We start from the raw sequence: 21170 nt of genomic DNA on the forward strand, positions 1-21170 counted from the left end.
CCTTTTCAAACCTGCAGTAGAACTTCGTTCAGGTCGTCTGCCAGTTGTTGATTTGCCACAGTGCTGGGGGATGGTGCCTTGTAATTGGTGATGTCTTTCAGACCTCTCCACACAGAAGCGGTGTCACTAGAGGAGAACTGAGTGCGAGAAGCTTTTCCAAATAATTCCTCTTCGCCGCTCTGATCTCCTTCTCTAGTGTGTACTTGGCCTGCTTATACAAGGCTCTGTCCCCAATCCCATGAGCATCTTCTTTGGCTTGACGGAGCTGACTGAGTTGAGCAGTGAACCATGGTTTGTCATTGTTGTATGTTAAATAAGTCCTGGTAGGAATGCATACAGTATGTCCTCACAGAAACTGATATATGATGTTACCGTTTCTGTGAGCTCGTCCAGATCTGTGGCAGCAGCTTCAAAGACAGTCCAATCAGTGAGAGAGAAGCAGGTTTGTAAATCCCACTCTGCTTCGTTAGTCCATCTTTTTACAGTCCCAAGTACAGGTTTAGCTGGTTGGACAGGTAACGTGCTGTCTGAATTTTGGCAGTTCGCGTGAGAGGTTGGCTTTTTTAAAGTCCCCGAGAAGGATTCAAACAGAGTCCGGGTGTTGTTGCCCAGTCTCTGTGATCAGATCGACGAGTTTTTGTAAAGCCAGGCTCACGTGCGCTTGCGGAGGGATGTAAACACACACCAGAATAAACGAGCAAAACTCCCGCGGCGAGTAGAAAGGCTTGCAGTTAATGAAGAGCGCTTCTACATCGGCGCAGCACATCTTCTTTAACACAGTTACATCTGTACACTACCTTTCCTTGATGTAAAGCACGTTCCGTCGCGCGATTTCCCGTTAATTCGGCGACGCGATCCGCTCTAAACAGCTGAAAGCCCGGCAGACTTAATGCGTTGTCTGGAATCGCAGCGTTTAGCCAGGTTTCCGTGAAACACAGAGCAGCAGAGTTCTATTCAAATCCCTATTAGTCTGGGTAAGCAGAAGAAGTTTGTCCATTTTGTTGGGTAGAGAGCGGAGGTTCGCCAGGTGAAAGCTGGGCAACGGCGCGTCGAGTCCGCGTTGTCTGAGTTTCACAAGCGCGACGGCCCGCTTTCCCGTCGCTGCGGCTGAACTACGATGTTCAACAAAACGTCGGAATAATCAAAACCGTGAAATGTTTTGTGGAGTGGTCTGCGAATGTTCAGCAGTTCCTCCTGGTAAAAACGATGGGGTTTGATAAACAAAAACAGGAAAAACTAACAAAAACAATACGAGCACTTGAGAGCTAAGCACTGAGGCTGCCATTCGCGGCGCCATCTTGGTCAACAGCCTGAGAGATACTGATCTTTTGGGTTTTCTTTCTTCCTGAAGCCTGGGGTCATAAAAGATGCAGGAGTAGAAGGAAGGAAGGAAGGAAGGAAGATATGTCACTGTCCCATTCTGAAAAACACAGAACACATGTTAAATGTTTACAATACAACAAGTCTGGTATATTTTAACTGCAAAGCCTTACTAAAAGTAAAGTTACTTCTGTACAACTCTACCTGGAGAATCCTGGGCTTCACTGCCTTCTCTGTTCAGATTGGAAGATGATTGCTTTGAAAGCTGTTGGCCACCTTTCCAAAAGTCTGGAAGCAGTTTCAGACCCAAAGAGGAGCGTGAAGTCTTGAAGAATCTACAGCAGAAGAAAACATGTCAAGAAATGACCACAGAACATTCAATATATAGCATATTGTTTCGCTTTAAATATGTAAAGAAGAAAGTTCATACCAATCCTTTAGTATCCAGAAATCAAGGAAAACTGAAAGAACAGTGGTGGACCTCTCTGGATCATGGACAAGGCGCTGTCTGTATTCAAGCGTTGCCCTCATCTTCTGCATGATGACCTCACTTTCACTTGTATGATTCATCAAAGAGATGGCCTCTAGACTTTGGTCATTATCCAGCTGATCTTCATAGTAGCACAGCTGTCTGTCAAGCAGAGGGCCTCCCTTTCCTGTTTTTGGATCATCCTTATCTGCAGGTTTTGTCCCCTTTGTACGGTCTTGAGGCGCCACGACAAGAATCCAGTGTTTTTGGCCATCATAAAAATGTCCCTGACAAAATGAAATTCAGAAAAAAATTCAAAACTTTACCTCCCTTGAAAATGACAACATCTTAGTAAAACATAAAAAAAAAAAAAAAAAAAAAAAAAAAAAGACAAAAGAACAATAGTGCAAGTTCTGATCACAGATAATGACTTACATATCCACTCCTCCTTGGGGATCTCCGAGTGACAGAAACAAGGTGATAATTCCCAAACCATACTTCTGTTTTGTAAGTCGAAAGAAAGTAATTTGCTTAGAACTGAAACAGAAAAACAAACTGAAATTTACTTCAGGATACAGAGCCCTAAAATATTAGTCTACAAACAATTACTAGAGACCTAAAATATTAATCTACAAATAATTACTACAATTACACAGCCATGGTGGAATTATTTTTACAATAATTCTATTTATTATATTTTTTTATTATTTTTAAATTGGGCTGCACATGGACGTAGCGTGCAAGCCTGCAAACCCTTCCTTCCATGAAGAACGTTACATAACGAGGACAGCCTTTTATTAACATAATTTGTGCTTAAAGGCCTAGTCTCACAGAAGCACGGTGAAGGGAATCCAAGCGGAATCTTGAATTAAAATTGTATTTTTTTTTTTTTTTTTAGTCTGATGATAATCAATTTCAGTGGTAGAATTAGCCGAGGATGTGCATCGAAATAATATTCCTGAACGCGCTTATGACTAACGTTACAGTAAATTTAAAAGCAATAGCCATATGCGAGACGCCACGAAACACGAATCGAATCATAATAAAGGTTTTACATAATTTAACTTGTACAGTGGAATGATATGGTAAGTCACAAAAATCACGTTAGAGCTCGCTGGCTGTGTAATGATAGTTAATCATTAATAAAGTTATTTTTGATCGAACAAGATAAGCCTCTCTGGTTAAAAATGATAAATACTTGAATTAACTTGTATGATTTCTCTCATTAATATGTATTAAGAAGTTAAAATATCAGACTTACCACCACACTTCGCACAGAGGTAAAATGGCGTCTGTCCGCATGTGGTCGGTTCAATCAAGACGTTTTGTACGTAAACTGGGGTGTGGCTTAGTTAACTCTAAAGGAGAGTTAACGCTTGAAACGACATAAAATAACTTTCTCTTTTAAGTTGGACACCTCTTTAACTCACAAGGCAGACTTTATAACTATTCCGATTTCTTACGGAAATATAATATTCCTGTGTCTGCCAATGAATATGCTGTAGTTTTCAATGCCATTCCTTCTGGTGTATCCTTTCTGTTGCTATAGGTACCACGTCCCCCTGGCCATGCGCTAACTCTCTGTCTTTAACTGACACGATGATCGGGAAAGTGTGCTTCTCTGTAGACCAACAAAAATATAACTAGAAAATCTGAGCTCTCTTCCAGAAAGAGATAGCAACAATCCCTTATGTAATTCCATACTGGAAAATTAAAGTGGAGAATACACCTTGGGAGAAAGTATGCACTCTGCCTCATAAATATCTGCTTACCAATAAAATAAAGGAAATAACATTTAAGCTGATTCACAAATGTTACCCTACTTAGATCTTTCTTAAGAAATATAAGTCCGATATTGAAGTGAAGCGCAGTTTTTGTGATTCATCTGAAGAAGACTTCATTCGTTTGTTTTGGCTGTGCACCTACACAGAAACATTTTCATCACATTTTTTAGCATTCATCCAATCTTATTTTGTGAGTGACTTTTATTTTTGTTTAAGAGATGCTTTCTTTGGAACATATGACTACTCAAAAGAAAATACAGGGAAATATTAGAGAATTCATTTGTGGTTTCTGTTAGCTAAATTTCATATTCATAAACAAAAGTTTACTGGCTCTAAACCTCAGTTAAAATTTATTTGGACAAATATATGGAAACTATAATCTGTGCATAAAACTGTATTCATCCTTTGTGTCTTAAGATGTACACTCATTGTTTTATGGTTTTTTTTTTTTTTTTTTTTTTTGTTAACTCCAGGCAAATCTGAATGTATATTCTTTGTTAGTAGTGGTATTATTTTATTATTATATAATATTTATTATTATTATATAATATTATATATTTATTATTTAAAAAAAGAAAAAATCAGCGCGTGACTTTAGTGACGTCACCGAACTTTTAGAACGTGTCGCCCTACTATTTAAAGGATTCGAATTTTAGAACTCATTTTGTTGGTTGAAGTTTTAGTGTAGTGTTTCGCTGAGTGGAAAAAAACAACCTGTTGTAATGGGACTGTTTTCAAAACTAAAGAAAGCGTTTAAAGGGGAGCGTGCACACGAACCCGACCCCTGTGTGCTGCTCAAATACTCCCCGTCAGGCCGGAACGCCATCCTCATCCTCACGATGAGACGCCTGGTGCTGCTGCCGATGAGATAGGGAGAGAAGAGGCAGGAGACCAAAGTTCTGGGGATGTCGCCTTCTTCACTTTTTCCGCCGAAAAGCTGGGAAATACAACCTGGCCAAGGCTGAGGAAGTCTGCCAGAAGGAGGCGGCATTGTATCGGAGACTTAATGATGGTAAAATCACAGACGATGATTGAAGTTTTGATTCAAGGGAGATTCTTTAATTAGGGAATGTTTTGATGTTTTTGTGTACAATTGAAAAAAAAATCACTTGTTCACATACTTAAGATAGCACTGTCTAAATCGTCCATAATTGTTACTGAGCATTTTTTCCACTTCGTGATTAATATTCCATCTGTAGGTCAGACTTCTCTACAACAGGGATGTGTTGTTGTCGAGATCCATGATCATCAAGACCCTCCAGTCTCTGAAGTCCTCCTGCTATAGAGAAACTGCTGGAGCCGGACGCCCCCAACAACTGGATGTCAACATTCCAGCTAGTTTGAATGAAGAGGACAAAGTGGAAGAGCTGGCCAAGGGTAAGTTTACTGACATTATAACCCCATTCTCACTTTCCCGGTGAAGGGATTTAGTAGGCCTCATTGCCAAGCCTGACAGTAAAAATCTTGATTCAGAAACACATTCATGTAATGTAATTAAAAGGTATACTGTAATTTGAGTGTGCAATATTTTATTCATATTACTCGTGTTTCCCTCTTTAGATCAGATTTGTCTGCAGGATAATTGCACTGAAGACAATGAAGTGGAGGAGCAAGGCGACAGTACGAATATTAAATATATGAATATTAGTAGAAATGATAGAATGCGTATTTTTGCTAACTGCATTTGTTTGTCTTATAAATAGATCACGTATTCTGGCAATACGAATTTAGCCCCAGCTGGGTAAAGGAGGCGGTGGCTGTGTGTATGCAGCGACTCGCTGCACGGATGGCCTTAAGGTTTGATTTTTTTCTTTTTACCTATGAAACCTTCCATACTTGTTTGGTATTGGTGACTGGAATGATCTCTGTGCACCAGATAATTGACTGTTCTAGCTTTGTTTGAACAGGTGGCTGTGAAGATTGCCGAAAAGACTCCAGATATGCCATATATCAGAATTGTAGAATAGCTTGTGCTCTCTATAATGTTGCTTCTCAGTCGTTGTTTTTCGGTTTCTAGCGTCTTATATCATGTGAAATCTAAGAAACCACCTTCAACTAAACATCATGCTTTCTTTTAGCCTGGCCATCCCAGTCGCCTCCCTTGGAGATTGGCCTTACACTCTTGGCCAATGAGGACCCCAGCGTTCCATACATAATCAAACTCCTGGATTGGCAGGACAACCCGGACTACTATGTCATGGTCTTGGAGCGACCCATGCCTAGCATGAGCCTGTTTAGTTTCGTGAAGGTCGTCAAAGGCTCAGAGAGGGGCAAGCACAACATTTTATGTGGCAGGTCCTTCAGGCCGCTAACATTTGCTGCGAGCGCGGGGTCTTCCATAGAGACATAAAACTGGAAAACCTCCTGGTGAACCCAGACACATTGGAGGTTAAGTTGATCGACTTTGGATGCGGCGAGCTCATGAAGGACACTGACTATGTGACCTTCAGTGGTAAGTTTTACGATTTGCTAGCAGGTCGTTTAGCTCCCGGAAACACACCTAGCTGTAGAAATGCATTAAATATCCAAACCCCTTTCTTCCAGGTACAGAAATATTCTGTCCACCGGAGTTCAGTATCAACGGCAGCTACCATGCAAAGCCGGCGACGGTTTGGTCTTTAGGGATCCTGCTGTTCGTCATGGTGTGTGGTTATTATCCAGGCAGCGAAGACCTGCAAGAGATCAGCAAGAATACGTGGTCAGAAACTGATCTGTCAAAAGGTAAGATCTTCATCAAAGATGACCAAATATGAAAGTATGCTATTTAGAAACGTGATATAAAAAAGTGGAACATACAAGTTCATAATCATCTCTCAACTTTTTGACCAGAATGCTGCCAGATGATTTGTGATTGTCTGCAGCCGGATCCCCAGCAGAGACTTCTTCTGGAGGATATGCAGCTCCATGACTGGTTTATGGTACCAAGATTAGAATTTGCTAAATGTTGTTTTCTTTTTCATATTTGCTCCAAATGTCATGTATTAAGATAAATAACACTGATTTATGTTTTTGTTTCAGGTCGTGGAGTAAGAAAACTCCCTGCCCGTCTAGAAGTGCCTGGCACCTTGAAGTGGCATCATTTATATTTAGAATTTGTGTTAGATAAATATGTGTTAAGACAATTGTTTTAAAATATTATCGAGAGATAAAGTATGATATAGTAACAGTTACATAAGTATAATATATTCTAAAAAAATATAAAAAAAAAAAAAAAATGTACAGAAGTATAAGAATAGAGCAAGTAGATATAAGTATGATATTATAATCGTTTTATTTCGATGTTAAGTATTAAGATATTTGTAGTTGTATTAAGACATGTATTCAATGTGTTATATTACCAAATGCAAAAAAAAAATAAATAAAAATGAATAAAATCAAAAGAAAATACATTTATTCAGCACTACAGTCATCCATGACACAAACAATCAGTGTAGACTGTACAGAAATATTCAGAAATGTCAAAATGACATAACTCATGTACACTTCACACAAAAACACATCCCATGTTAGCTTGACAGAATTTTGGATTGGAGTTGAATTGAATCAAAACTGTGTATGCCATGTCGGTTGACAACACATACATTGTACACACATTACGACATTAGCCACTTCCACAAATTTCAGTACAACTGACTTGATTATAAAGCTGAAAATGTATGTATTCCTTTGTGATGCCAACTATATATTTATTTTGAAATGCTCAAAGAGTTTTATATATTTATATTGGTAATTCAGGTGATTCCAAAGGTTTTCTTTCCGTATATGAAATCCCTGCTTAAGGTCACAGTTAAATCACCAGTGCTGCATCTTTGGAACAGGAGCCAAACATGATTAAATGTAGGCATAATAAAAATGACAAAAATTGAATAGAAACACAGAAAACATCACATCAAAATGTCATGTAGTTGCTGCTCAGTAGTGACATTACCACGATTAACAGAAGCACCACGTCCCAGCCATAAATGAGCACAGTTTTTACAGCTTGACTACATCCAAAGTTTTTTTCCCCCATTAATAGACCTGTGTCACGGTGTGTTTCAAGGAAGGAGCACTCGACGAGAATGTGACATTAACAGTTTTAATCTTCTACAAACAAACTGAATATAACGAGATCGGACAAACTGAACTGAAATAAACAGGAACTATATACACGTGACGTCCTTACCTGTCCATCATAACACATAACGCTTGATGATTTACAGTGTGGGGGGAAGGGAACCAAAAAACAATACTCACGCTGGCAAGTGACAAACATCAGAACGAATACAATACGCAAGGATAGCGAAGCAAGTAGCAGTCTTAACAGCAACAAAATGGGGGCTCTATACGCAACATCCCAGTGAAAGATCAAGTTACATACTTAGGAATTCTAATTAATGAAGATAAAATAACAGGAAGTAAATTCAATTGACACTTTAATAGCGAAAACTCAAAAGAAGTTTAACTCATGGTTGCAAAGAGCCTCATCAATAAGAGATTTTGGTGTTAAAACAACTCTTTAAGAGTTAAATTCAACACTGGACCCGAGTGTATTTGGTCCCACTCAGATTTGGTGATAAAATGACCCTTAAAAGTGTCCGATTTTCAGAGTAAAATTAACTGCGATTGGAGTAAAAATTAACACTGCTCAACACTTTGTAGTGTTACTGCAATTTAACACTACAAGATATCCCATTCATTAAGTAGTTAAAAATTAACTACAGTGCACTTTTAACCAGAGAGTGAAATATTGACAAAGTCAGCGCTTACATCGTTTTCTTAATAGAAAAAAAAAAAGAAAAGAAAACTGCTTCATTAACTAAACATTTATTAAAACACTGTCAGGCTTCAACACATACATGACATCTTAAAAACATCACATCTGCATAAAATGATAATAGGGCACTATATGCAGTACAGAATCTGTTGTGCCATATTTCACCTGAAAAGAACAGCTCATTAACATTCACTACTTTTTAAAACTCTGTCTGGATGCAGTCTGACTGTAAATGCATGGAAATGGTTCTCAAAACAGAGGGTTTCCATCAGTATTCCACATAACAGTACATTGTCATCTTTCACAGCAATAGTCTTGATCTTACAAAACACAGCATCTCCAAGTTTCACCTTAACCAGCATAGTCTGTAAAATGAGAGAGTATTACACAGATTAAAGTGTGAAATGTTAAGTATTCTGTGAAATTCTGTTGCAATAGGTTGCATGGTCACCTCTGTTTTTCTAATCAGAATTGGTCATACAAGGTAACTAATTTACAATTGTAAATTACAAGGTAATTTAGCTTATTTTCTAATATAGCGTATAAACCCATAACACCAATAAAATAATCGGCATTTCCCAAATAAACCAACAAAACTACATACACCAACTGCATCAAAATACAACACATGCAGTCACATTAGCATATTCAGTCACACAAAATATTCAAATTGTGTTTCATTACATTACTTAAAAGAGCTTACCTGTCGGGTTGGCGATGATGAAAACTCAGTTCAGATCTTCGCAGGGGAAGGAAGGAACATTAAAAAGGGTTGATAGCATGTTAAACAACTTGGTTTGGAAAAATAAAACACATTATGTTAGGAAATCAGTATTAATGAATCCAGCAAAACAGGGGTAAGTGGACTTTACTACATTAAACAACAAAATGTTTCTCAAAGGTCCCTCTTCACTCTGGAATATTATCCCCACTATTTTCTCTAAAGTTGGTGGCCTGAATTTTCTACTGCTTTGCAATTGTAATGTTTCAAAGATCCCTATCAAACTTTCTCATTTTCATAAACGGATGTTCTTGCCCCTCATATACAAGCGTTTTCTCCACACCGATATTATTTATGGAATCTGAATATTTTGCACAGTAAATTTTGAAATCCGGAAATCAACACCAATAGTGTTCAACACTTTCAAAGTGTACATATGGGAACCACCCACAAAGTGTTAACTCAACACTTTTAAAAGTGTTGCTTCATAACACCAACACAGTGTTACAATGAACACCGAGAGAGTAAAATATTAACAGCAATGAAAATAACAACACTGTTGTAGAGTTGAGTGCAGCTTTGTAGCAAACACTGGGAGTGTCAAAATTCGACACTCTTCCGGTGTTGGACTAACACTATGGAAAAATGGAAACTACGGTCTCCTCAACCTTATCGGAGTCATAGATTACACCATCCTGGTGCTGATAGTACACCTTTTTAGTAACAAAAAATGAAACACTAAAGGATGTTGCTTTTTTTTTCTCCTCTTGTTAATGGTCTCTATCCATTACACTATCAGAAAATAATACATTTACTGAAATAAACATCACTATTTAACTCCCTTTAAAACTTTATTCCACCACAAAACATTAAGCCATCAAGTCAGTGCCTTAAATATAACAGTCCAAAACTATGTACAATAGACTGTCGTTGCCATAGGACATTTGTAAATCAAATGGCTTGTAGAAATACAACTCTTCAGTTTTTTTTGAGTACAAGACTGTTCTCTTGTGCAACAACATTGAAGGCATGGAGATGTTTGACAAACTCTGATTCCATACATGATGCCAACAAATACATTCCTCATTCAAAATCATAACTGACGCTGAAAACAAAATGGACCTTGGAAGAGTTCATCAATTGCGGCTAGTGAAGATGCCTGACAAAGGATGACCTTTTTATCCACCACAATGAAGAACTTGCTGATGATTTCTTTGCTGCTCCCCTGAGGCAAGAATGTATGGCTGACGATTCTCTTCCATCTCAAGGTGTTCCTGTATACTCCGGCATGCCTGAATGAGGTGGGAAAAAAAAAAAAAGATCAATAACGACATAGCTACAGCAATATTTATCATCATAAATATATATATAAATAAATTGAACATAGTAAAGAACAGGAGACAATCCGGGAAGAAAAGTATATGCAGGCTATTAATTTAAGTTTAGCTTGAGATCATTTATCAATTGATCCATTTCAGAGTTTACCTGATCAATTTGAAGTATACTGTATATAGCCCTCGTCACCAAGTGTCACCAGTGCAGTTACCAACTTTGTGAAATACCACAAGATCAGAATCAGAATCACTTTATTGCCAAGTACGTCCACTGACCTGTTTGCTCTGTAGGCAAACTGCAGGGGGTCCAGTAAGGGTCCTGTAAAGTCCTTCAGATAACCCAAAACCAGTTTTTCCAAATGATTTCATGACCACAGACGTCAGAGCCACGGGTCTGAAATCATTAAGTCCATTAATTTTGGGTTTCTTTGGGATGGGGATGATGGTGGAGCGTTTGAAGCATGAAGGTACTACACACAGCTCCAATGATCTGTTGAAGATCTGAGTGAAGATGGGGGCCAGTTGGTCAGCACAGGTTTTCAGACAGGCTGGAGTCACACCGTCTGGGCCTGGTGCCTGCCTTCTTTTGCTCTTCCTGAAGACCTGGCACACGTCATCTTAGCTGAGTTGAAGGGCAGGTGTGGGGGAGAGGGAGATTACAGGAGGTGAGAATGGTTCCTTTTCAAACCTGCAGTAGAACTTCGTTCAGGTCGTCTGCCAGTTGTTGATTTGCCACAGTGCTGGGGGATGGTGCCTTGTAATTGGTGATGTCTTTCAGACCTCTCCACACAGAAAGAGTGTCACTAGAGGAGAACTGAGTGCGAAGCTTTTCCAAATAATTCCTCTTCGCCGCTCTGATCTCCTTCTCTAGTGTGTACTTGGCCTGCTTATACAAGGCTCTGTCCCCAATCCCGCGAGCATCTTCTTTGGCTTGACGGAGCTGACTGAGTTGAGCAGTGAACCATGGTTTGTCATTGTTGTATGTTAAATAAGTCCTGGTAGGAATGCATACAGTATGTCCTCACAGAAACTGATATATGATGTTACCGTTTCTGTGAGCTCGTCCAGATCTGTGGCAGCAGCTTCAAAGACAGTCCAATCAGTGAGAGAGAAGCAGGGTTTGTAAATCCCACTCTGCTCGTTAGTCCATCTTTTACAGTCCCAAGTACAGGTTTAGCTGGTTGGACAGGTAACGTGCTGTCTGAATTTTGGCAGTTCGCGTGAGAGGTTGCTTTTTAAAGTCCCGAGAAGGATTCAAACAGAGTCCGGGTGTTGTTGCCCAGTCTCTGTGATCAGATCGACGAGTTTTTGTAAAGCCAGGCTCACGGCGCTGCGGAGGGATGTAAACACACACCAGAATAAACGAGCAAAACTCCCGCGGCGAGTAGAAAGGCTTGCAGTTAATGAAGAGCGCTTCTACATCGGCGCAGCACATCTTCTTTAACACAGTTACATCTGTACACTACCTTCCTTGATGTAAAAGCACGTTCCGTCGCGCGATTTCCCCGTTAATTCGGCGACGCGATCCGCTCTAAACAGCTGAAAGCCCGCAGACTTAATGCGTTGTCTGGAATCGCAGCGTTTAGCCAGGTTTCCGTGAAACACAGAGCAGCAGAGTTCTATTCAAATCCTATTAGTCTGGGTAAGCAGAAGAAGTTTGTCCATTTTGTTGGGTAGAGAGCGGAGGTTCGCCAGGTGAAAGCTGGGCAACGCGCTCGAGTCGCGTTGTCTGAGTTTCACAAGCGCGACGGCCCGCTTTCCCCGTCTGGCGCCGGGCTGAACTACGATGTTCAACAAAACGTCGGAATAATCAAAAACCGTGAAATGTTTTGTGGAGTGGTCTGCCGAGATGTTCAGCAGTTCCTCCTGGTAAAAACGATGGGGTTTGATAAACAAAAACAGGAAAAACTAACAAAAACAATACGAGCACTTGAGAGCTAAGCACTGAGGCTGCCATTCGCGGCGCCATCTTGGTCAACAGCCTGAGAGATACTGATCTTTTGGGTTTTCTTTCTTCCTGAAGCCTGGGGTCATAAAAGATGCAGGAGTAGAAGGAAGGAAGGAAGGAAGATATGTCACTGTCCCATTCTGAAAACACAGAACACATGTTAAATGTTTACAATACAACAAGTCTGGTATATTTTAACTGCAAAGCCTTACTAAAAGTAAAGTTACTTCTGTACAACTCTACCTGAGAATCCTGGGCTTCACTGCCTTCTCTGTTCAGATTGAAGATGATTGCTTTGAAAGCTGTTGGCCACCTTTCCAAAAGTCTGGAAGCAGTTTCAGACCCAAAGAGGAGCGTGAAGTCTTGAAGAATCTACAGCAGAAGAAAACATGTCAAGAAATGACCACAGAACATTCAATATATAGCATATTGTTTCGCTTTAAATATGTAAAGAAGAAAGTTCATACCAATCCTTTAGTATCCAGAAATCAAGGAAAACTGGAAAGAACAGTGGTGGACCTCTCTGGATCATGGACAAGGCGCTGTCTGTATTCAAGCGCTGCCCTCATCTTCTGCATGATGACCTCACTTTCACTTGTGTATGATTCATCAAAGAGATGGCCTCTAGACTTTGGTCATTATCCAGCTGATCTTCATAGTAGCACAGCTGTCTGTCAAGCAGAGGGCCTCCTTTTCCTGTTTTTGGATCATCCTTATCTGCAGGTTTTGTCCCCTTTGTACGGTCTTGAGGCGCCACGACAAGAATCCAGTGTTTTTTGGCCATCATAAAAATGTCCCTGACAAAATGAAATTCAGAAAAAAAATTCAAAACTTACCCTCCCTTGAAAATGACAACTTAGTAAAACATTAAAAAAACAAAAAAAAAAAAAAAAAAAAAAAAAAAGACAAAGAACAATAGTGCAAGTTCTGATCACAGATAATGACTTACATATCCACTCCTCCCTTGGGATCTCCGAGTGACAGAAACAAGGTGATAATTCCCAAACCATACTTCTGTTTTGTAAGTCGAAAGAAAGTAATTTGCTTTAGAACTGAAACAGAAAAACAAACTGAAATTTACTTCAGGATACAGCCCTAAAATATTAGTCTACAAACAATTACTAGAGACCTAAAATATTAATCTACAAATAATTACTACAATTACATTAGCCATGGTGGAATTATTTTTACAATAATTCTATTTATTATATATTTTTATTATTTTTAAATTGGGCTGCACGCGGACGTAGCGTGTAAGCCTGCAAACCCTTCCTTCCATGAAGAACGTTACATAACGAGGACAGCCTTTTATTAACATAATTTGTGCTTAAAGGCCTAGTCTCACAGAAGCACGGTGAAGGGAATCCAAGCGGAATCTTCGAATTAAAATTGTATGTATTTTTTTTTTTAGTCTGATGATAATCAATTTCAGTGGTAGAATTAGCCGAGGATGTGCATCGGAAATAATATTCCTGAACGCGCTTTATGACTAACGTTACAGTAAATTAAAAGTAATAGCCATATGCGAGACGCCACTAAACACGAATCGAATCATAATAAAGGTTTTACATAATTTAACTTGTACAGTGGAATGATATGGTAAGTCACAAAATCACGTTAGAGCTCGCTGGCTGTGTAATGATAGTTAATCATTAATAAAGTTATTTTTGATCGAACAAGATAAGCCTACGGTTAAAAATGATAAATACTTGAATTAACTTGTATGATTTCTCTCATTAATATGTATTAAGAAGTTAAAATATCAGACTTACCACCACCACTTTCGCACAGAGGTAAAATGGCGTCTGTCCGCATGTGGTCCGGTTCAATCAAGACGTTTTGTACGTAAACTGGGTGTGGCTTAGTTAACTCTAAAGGAGAGTTAACGCTTGAAACGAGTATAAAATAACTTTCTCTTTTAAGTTGACACCTCTTTAACTCACAAGGCAGACTTTATAACTATTCCGATTTCTTACGGAAATATAATATTCCTGTGTCTGCCAATGAATATGCTGTAGTTTTCAATGCCATTCCTTCTGGTGTATCCTTTCTGTTGCTATAGGTACCACGTCCCCCTGGCCATGCGCTAACTCTCTGTCTTTAACTGACACGATGATCGGGAAAGTGTGCTTCTCTGTAGACCAACAAAAATATAACTAGAAAATCTGAGCTCTCTTCCAGAAAGAGATAGCAACAATCCCTTATGTAATTCCATACTGGAAAATTAAAGTGGAGAATACACCTTGGGAGAAAGTATGCACTCTGCCTCATAAATATCTGCTTACCAATAAAATAAAGGAAATAACATTTAAGCTGATTCACAAATGTTACCCTACTTAGATCTTTCTTAAGAAATATAAGTCCGATATTGAAGTGAAGCGCAGTTTTTGTGATTCATCTGAAGAAGACTTCATTCGTTTGTTTTGGCTGTGCACCTACACAGAAACATTTTCATCACATTTTTTAGCATTCATCCAATCTTATTTTGTGAGTGACTTTTATTTTGTTTAAGAGATGCTTTCTTTGGAACATATATGACTACTCAAAAGAAAAATACAGGAAATATTAGAGAATTCATTTGTGGTTTCTGTTAGCTAAATTTCATATTCATAAACAAAAGTTTACTGGCTCTAAACCTCAGTTAAAATTTATTTGGACAAATATATGGAAACTATAATCTGTGCATAAAACTGTATTCATCCTTTGTGTCTTAAGATGTACACTCATTGTTTTATTTTTTTTTTTTTTTTTTTTGTTAACCCAGGCAAATCTGAATGTATATTCTTTTGTTAGTAGTGGTATTATTTTATTATTATATAATATTTATTATTATTATATAATATTATATATTTATTATTTAAAAAAAAAAAAAAATCAGCGCGTGACTTTAGTGACGTCACGAACTTTTAGAACGTGTCGCCCTACTATTTAAAGGATTCGAATTTTAGAACTCATTTTGTTGGTTGAAGTTTTAGTGTAGTGTTTCGCTGAGTGGAAAAAACAACCTGTTGTAATGGGACTGTTTTCAAAACTAAAGAAAGCGTTTAAAGGAGCGTGCACACGAACTCCGACCTGTGTGCTGCTCAAATACTCCCCGTCAGGCCGGAACGCCATCCTCATCCTCACGATGAGACGCCTGGTGCTGCTGCCGATGAGATAGGAGAGAAGAGGCAGGAGACCAAAGTTCTGGGGATGTCGCCTTCTTCACTTTTTCCGCCTTGAAAAGCTGGGAAATACAACCTGGCCAAGGCTGAGGAAGTCTGCCAGAAGGAGGCGGCATTGTATCGGAGACTTAATGATGGTAAAATCACAGACGATGATTGAAGTTTTGATTCAAGGGAGATTCTTTAATTAGGGAATGTTTTGATGTGTTTTGTGTACAATTGAAAAAAAAATCACTTGTTCACATACTTAAGATAGCACTGTCTAAATCGTCCATAATTGTTACTGAGCATTTTTTCCACTTCGTGATTAATATTCCATCTGTAGGTCAGACTTCTACAACAGGGATGTGTTGTTGTCGAGATCCATGATCATCAAGACCCTCCAGTCTCTGGAAGTCCTCCCTGCTATAGAGAAACTGCTGGAGCCGGACGTCCCCAACAACTGGATGTCAACATTCCAGCTAGTTTGAATGAAGAGGACAAAGTGGAAGAGCTGGCCATGGGTAAGTTTACTGACATTATAACCCCCATTCTCACTTTCCCGGTGAAGGGATTTAGTAGGCCTCATTGCCAAGCCTGACAGTAAAAATCTTGATTCAGAAACACATTCATGTAATGTAATAAAAGGTATACTGTAATTTGAGTGTGCAATATTTTATTCATATTACTCGTGTTCCTCTTTAGATCAGATTTGTCTGCAGGATAATTGCACTGAAGACAATGAAGTGGAGGAGCAAGACGACAGCACGAATATTAAATATATGAATATTAGTAGAAATGATAGAATGCGATTTTTTGCTAACTGCATTTGTTTGTCTTATAAATAGATCACGTATTCTGGCAATACGAATTGCAGGCCCCAGCTGTAAAGGAGGCGGTGGCTGTGTGTATGCAGCTGACTCGCTGCACGGATGGCCTTAAGGTTTGATTTTTTCTTTTTTTACCTATGAAACCTTCCATACTTGTTTGGTATTGGTGACTGGAATGATCTCTGTGCACCAGATAATTGACTGTTCTAGCTTTGTTTGAACAGGTGGCTGTGAAGATTGCCTAAAAGACTCCAGATATGCCATATATCAGAATTGTGAATAGCTTGTGCTCTCTATAATGTTGCTTCTCAGTCGTTGTTTTCGGTTTCTAGCGCCTTATATCATGTGAAATCTAAGAAACCACCTTCAACTAAACATCATGCTTTCTTTTAGCCTGGCCATCCCAGTCGCCTCCCTTGAGATTGGCCTTACACTCTGGCCAATGAGGACCCCAGCTGCTCCATACATAATCAAACTCCTGGATTGGCAGGACAACCCGGACTACTATGTCATGGTCTTGGAGCGACCCATGCCTAGCATGAGCCTGTTTAGTTTCGTGAAGGTCCACAAAGGCCTCAGAGGGGCAAGCACAACATTTTATGTGGCAGGTCCTTCAGGCCGCTAACATTTGCTGCGAGCGCGGGTCTTCCATAGAGACATAAAACTGGAAAACCTCCTGGTGAACCCAGACACATTGGAGGTTAAGTTGATCGACTTTGGATGCGGTGAGCTCATGAAGGACACTGACTATGTGACCTTCAGTGGTAAGTTTTACGATTTGCTAGCAGGTCGTTTAGCTCCGGAAACACACCTAGCTGTAGAAATGCATTAAATATCCAAACCCCTTTCTTCCAGGTACAGAAATATTCTGTCCACGGAGTTCAGTATCAACGGCAGCTACCATGCAAAGCCGGGCGACGGTTTGGTCTTTAGGGGATCCTGCTGTTCGTCATGGTGTGTGGTTATTATCCAGACGCATTGAAGACCTGCAAGAGATCAGCAAGAATACGTGGTCCAAACTGATCTGTCAAAAGGTAAGATCTTCATCAAAGATGACCAAATATGAAAGTATGCTATTTAGAAACGTGATATAAAAAAAGTGGAACATACAAGTTCATAATCATCTCTCAACTTTTTGACCAGAATGCTGCCAGATGATTTGTGATTGTCTGCAGCCGGATCCCCAGCAGAGACTTCTTCTGGAGGATATGCAGCTCCATGACTGGTTTATGGTACCAAGATTAGAATTTGCTAAATGTTGTTTTCTTTTTCATATTTGCTCCAAATGTCATGTATTAAGATAAATAACACTGATTTATGTTTTTGTTTCAGGTCGTGGAGTAAGAAAACTCCCTGCCCGTCTAGAAGTGCCTGGCACCTTGAAGTGGCATCATTTATATTTAGAATTTGTGTTAGATAAATATGTGTTAAGACAATTGTTTTAAAATATTATCCGAGATAAAGTATGATATAGTAACAGTTACATAAGTATAATATATTCTAAAAAAAAATGTACAGAAGTATAAGAATAGAGCAAGTAGATATAAGTATGATATTATAATCGTTTTATTTTCGATGTTAAGTATTAAGATATTTGTAGTTGTATTAAGACATGTATTCAATGTGTTATATTACCAAATGCAAAAAAATAAATAAAATGAATAAAATCAAAAGAAAATACATTTATTCAGCACTACAGTCATCCATGACACAAACAATCAGTGTAGACTGTACAGAAATATTCAGAAATGTCAAAATGACATAACTCATGTACACTTCACACAAAAACACATCCCATGTTAGCTTGACAGAATTTTGGATTGGAGTTGAATTGAATCAAACTGTGTATGCCATGTCGGTTGACAACACATACATTGTACACACATTACGACATTAGCCACTTCCACAAATTTCAGTACAACTGACTTGATTATAAAGCTGAAAATGTATGTATTCCTTTGTGATGCCAACTATATATTTATTTTGAAATGCTCAAAGAGTTTTATATATTTATATTGGTAATTCAGGTGATTCCAAAGGTTTTCTTTCCGTATATGAAATCCCTGCTTAAGGTCACAGTTAAATCACCAGTGCTGCATCTTTGGAACAGGAGCCAAACATGATTAAATGTAGGCATAATAAAAATGACAAAAATTGAATAGAAACACAGAAAACATCACATCAAAATGTCATGTAGTTGCTGCTCAGTAGTGACATTACCACGATTAACAGAAGCACCACGTCCCAGCCATAAATGAGCACAGTTTTTTACAGCTTGACTACATCCAAAGTTTTTTCCCCATTAATAGACCTGTGTCACGGTGTGTTTCAAGGAAGGAGCACTCGACGAGAATGTGACATTAACAGTTTTAATCTTCTACAAACAAACTGAATATAACGAGATCGGACAAACTGAACTGAAATAAACAGGAACTATATACACGTGACGCCCTTACCTGTCCATCATAACACATAACGCTTGATGATTTACAGTGTGGGGGGAAGGGAACCAAAAACAATACTCACGCTGGCAAGTGACAAACATCAGAACGAATACAATACGCTTAAGGATAGCGAAGCAAGTGGAAGTAGTACTAACAGCAACAAAATGGGGGCTCTATACGCAACATCCCAGTGAAAGATCAAGTTACATACTTAGGAATTCTAATTAATGAAGATAAAATAACAGGAAGTAAATTCAATTGACACTTTAATAGCGAAAACAAAAGAAGTTTAACTCATGGTTGCAAAGAGCCTCATCAATAAGAGATTTTGGTGTTAAAACAACTCTTTAAGAGTTAAATTCAACACTGGACCTGGAGTGTATTTGGTCCCACTCAGATTTGGTGATAAAATGACCCTTAAAAGTGTCCGATTTTCAGAGTAAAATTAACTGCGATTGGAGTAAAAATTAACACTGTTTCAACACTTTGTAGTGTTACTGCAATTTAACACTACAAGATATCCCATTCATTAAGTAGTTAAAAATTAACTACAGTGCACTTTAACCAGAGAGGAAATATTGACAAAGTCAGCGCTTACATCGTTTTCTTAATAGAAAAAAAAGAAAAGAAAAACTGCTTCATTAACTAAACATTTATTAAAACACTGTCAGGCTTCAACACATACATGACATCTTAAAAACATCACATCTGCATAAAATGATAATAGGGCACTATATGCAGTACAGAATCTGTTGTGCCATATTTCACCTGAAAAGAACAGCTCATTAACATTCACTACTTTTAAAACTCTGTCTGGATGCAGTCTGACTGTAAATGCATGGAAATGGTTCTCAAAACAGAGGGTTTCCATCAGTATTCCACATAACAGTACATTGTCATCTTTCACAGCAATAGTCTTGATCTTACAAAACACAGCATCTCCAAGTTTCACCTTAACCAGCATAGTCTGTAAAATGTGAGAGAGTATTACACAGATTAAAGTGTGAAATGTTAAGTATTCTGTGAAATTCTGTTGCAATAGGTTGCATGGTCACCTCTGTTTTTCTAATCAGAATTGGTCATACAAGGTAACCAATTTACAATTGTAAATTACAAGGTAATTTAGCTTATTTTCTAATATAGCGTATAAACCCATAACACCAATAAAAATAATCGGCATTTCCCAAATAAACCAACAAAACTACATACACCAACTGCATCAAAATACAACACATGCAGTCACATTAGCACATTCAGTCACACAAAATATTCAAATTGTGTTTCATTACATTACTTAAAAGAGCTTACCTGTCGGTTGGCGCGATGAGAAAACTCCAGTTCAGATCTTCGCAGGGGAAGGAAGGAACATTAAAAAGGGTTGATAGCATGTTAAACAACTTGGTTTGGAAAAATAAAACACATTATGTTAGGAAATCAGTATTAATGAATCCAGCAAAACAGGGGTAAGTGGACTTTACTACATTAAACAACAAAATGTTTCTCAAAGGTCCTCTTCACTCTGGAATATTATCCCCGACTATATTTTCTCTAAAGTTGGTGGCCTGAATTTTCTACTGCTTTGCAATTGTAATGTTTCAAAGATCCCTATCAAACTTTCTCATTTTCATAAACGGATGTTCTTGCCCCTCATATACAAGCGTTTTCTCCACACCGATATTATTTATGGAATCTGAATATTTTGCACAGTAAATTTTGAAATCCGGAAATCAACACCAATAGTGTTCAACACTTTCAAAGTGTACATATGGGAACCACCCACAAAGTGTTAACTCAACACTTTTTAAAAGTGTTGCTTTTTACAACACCAACACAGTGTTACAATGAACACCGAGAGAGTAAAATATTAACAGCAATGAAAATAACAACACTGTTGTAGAGTTGAGTGCAGCTTTGTAGCAAACACTGGGAGTGTCAAAATTCGACACTCTTCCGGTGTTGGACTAACACTATGGAAAAATGGAAACTACGGTCTCCTCAACCTTATCGGAGTCATAGATTACACCATCCTGGTGCTGATAGTACACCTTTTTAGTAACAAAATGAAACACTAAAGGATGTTGCCTTTTTTTTCTCCTCTTGTTAATGGTCTCTATCCATTACACTATCAGAAAATAATACATTTACTGAAATAAACATCACTATTTAACTCCCTTTAAAACTTTATTCCACCACAAAACATTAAGCCATCAAGTCAGTGCCTTAAATATAACAGTCCAAAACTATGTACAATAGACTGTCGTTGCCATAGGACATTTGTAAATCAAATGGCTTGTAGAAATACAACTCTTCAGTTTTTTTGAGTACAAGACTGTTCTCTTGTGCAACAACATTGAAGGCATGGAGATGTTTGACAAACTCTGATTCCATACATGATGCCAACAAATACATTCCTCATTCAAA

General features: G+C 38.4%; 1 pseudogene; it reads left to right on the forward strand.

Annotated features, from left to right (window-relative positions):
• Positions 1 to 4917: 4917 nt before the first annotated feature.
• LOC122347894 lies at positions 4918 to 6711 on the forward strand (annotated as a pseudogene).
• Positions 6712 to 21170: the final 14459 nt, after the last annotated feature.

The sequence above is a fragment of the Puntigrus tetrazona genome, chromosome 7, assembly GCF_018831695.1.
Source record: "Puntigrus tetrazona isolate hp1 chromosome 7, ASM1883169v1, whole genome shotgun sequence".
Lineage (NCBI taxonomy): Eukaryota > Metazoa > Chordata > Actinopteri > Cypriniformes > Cyprinidae > Puntigrus > Puntigrus tetrazona.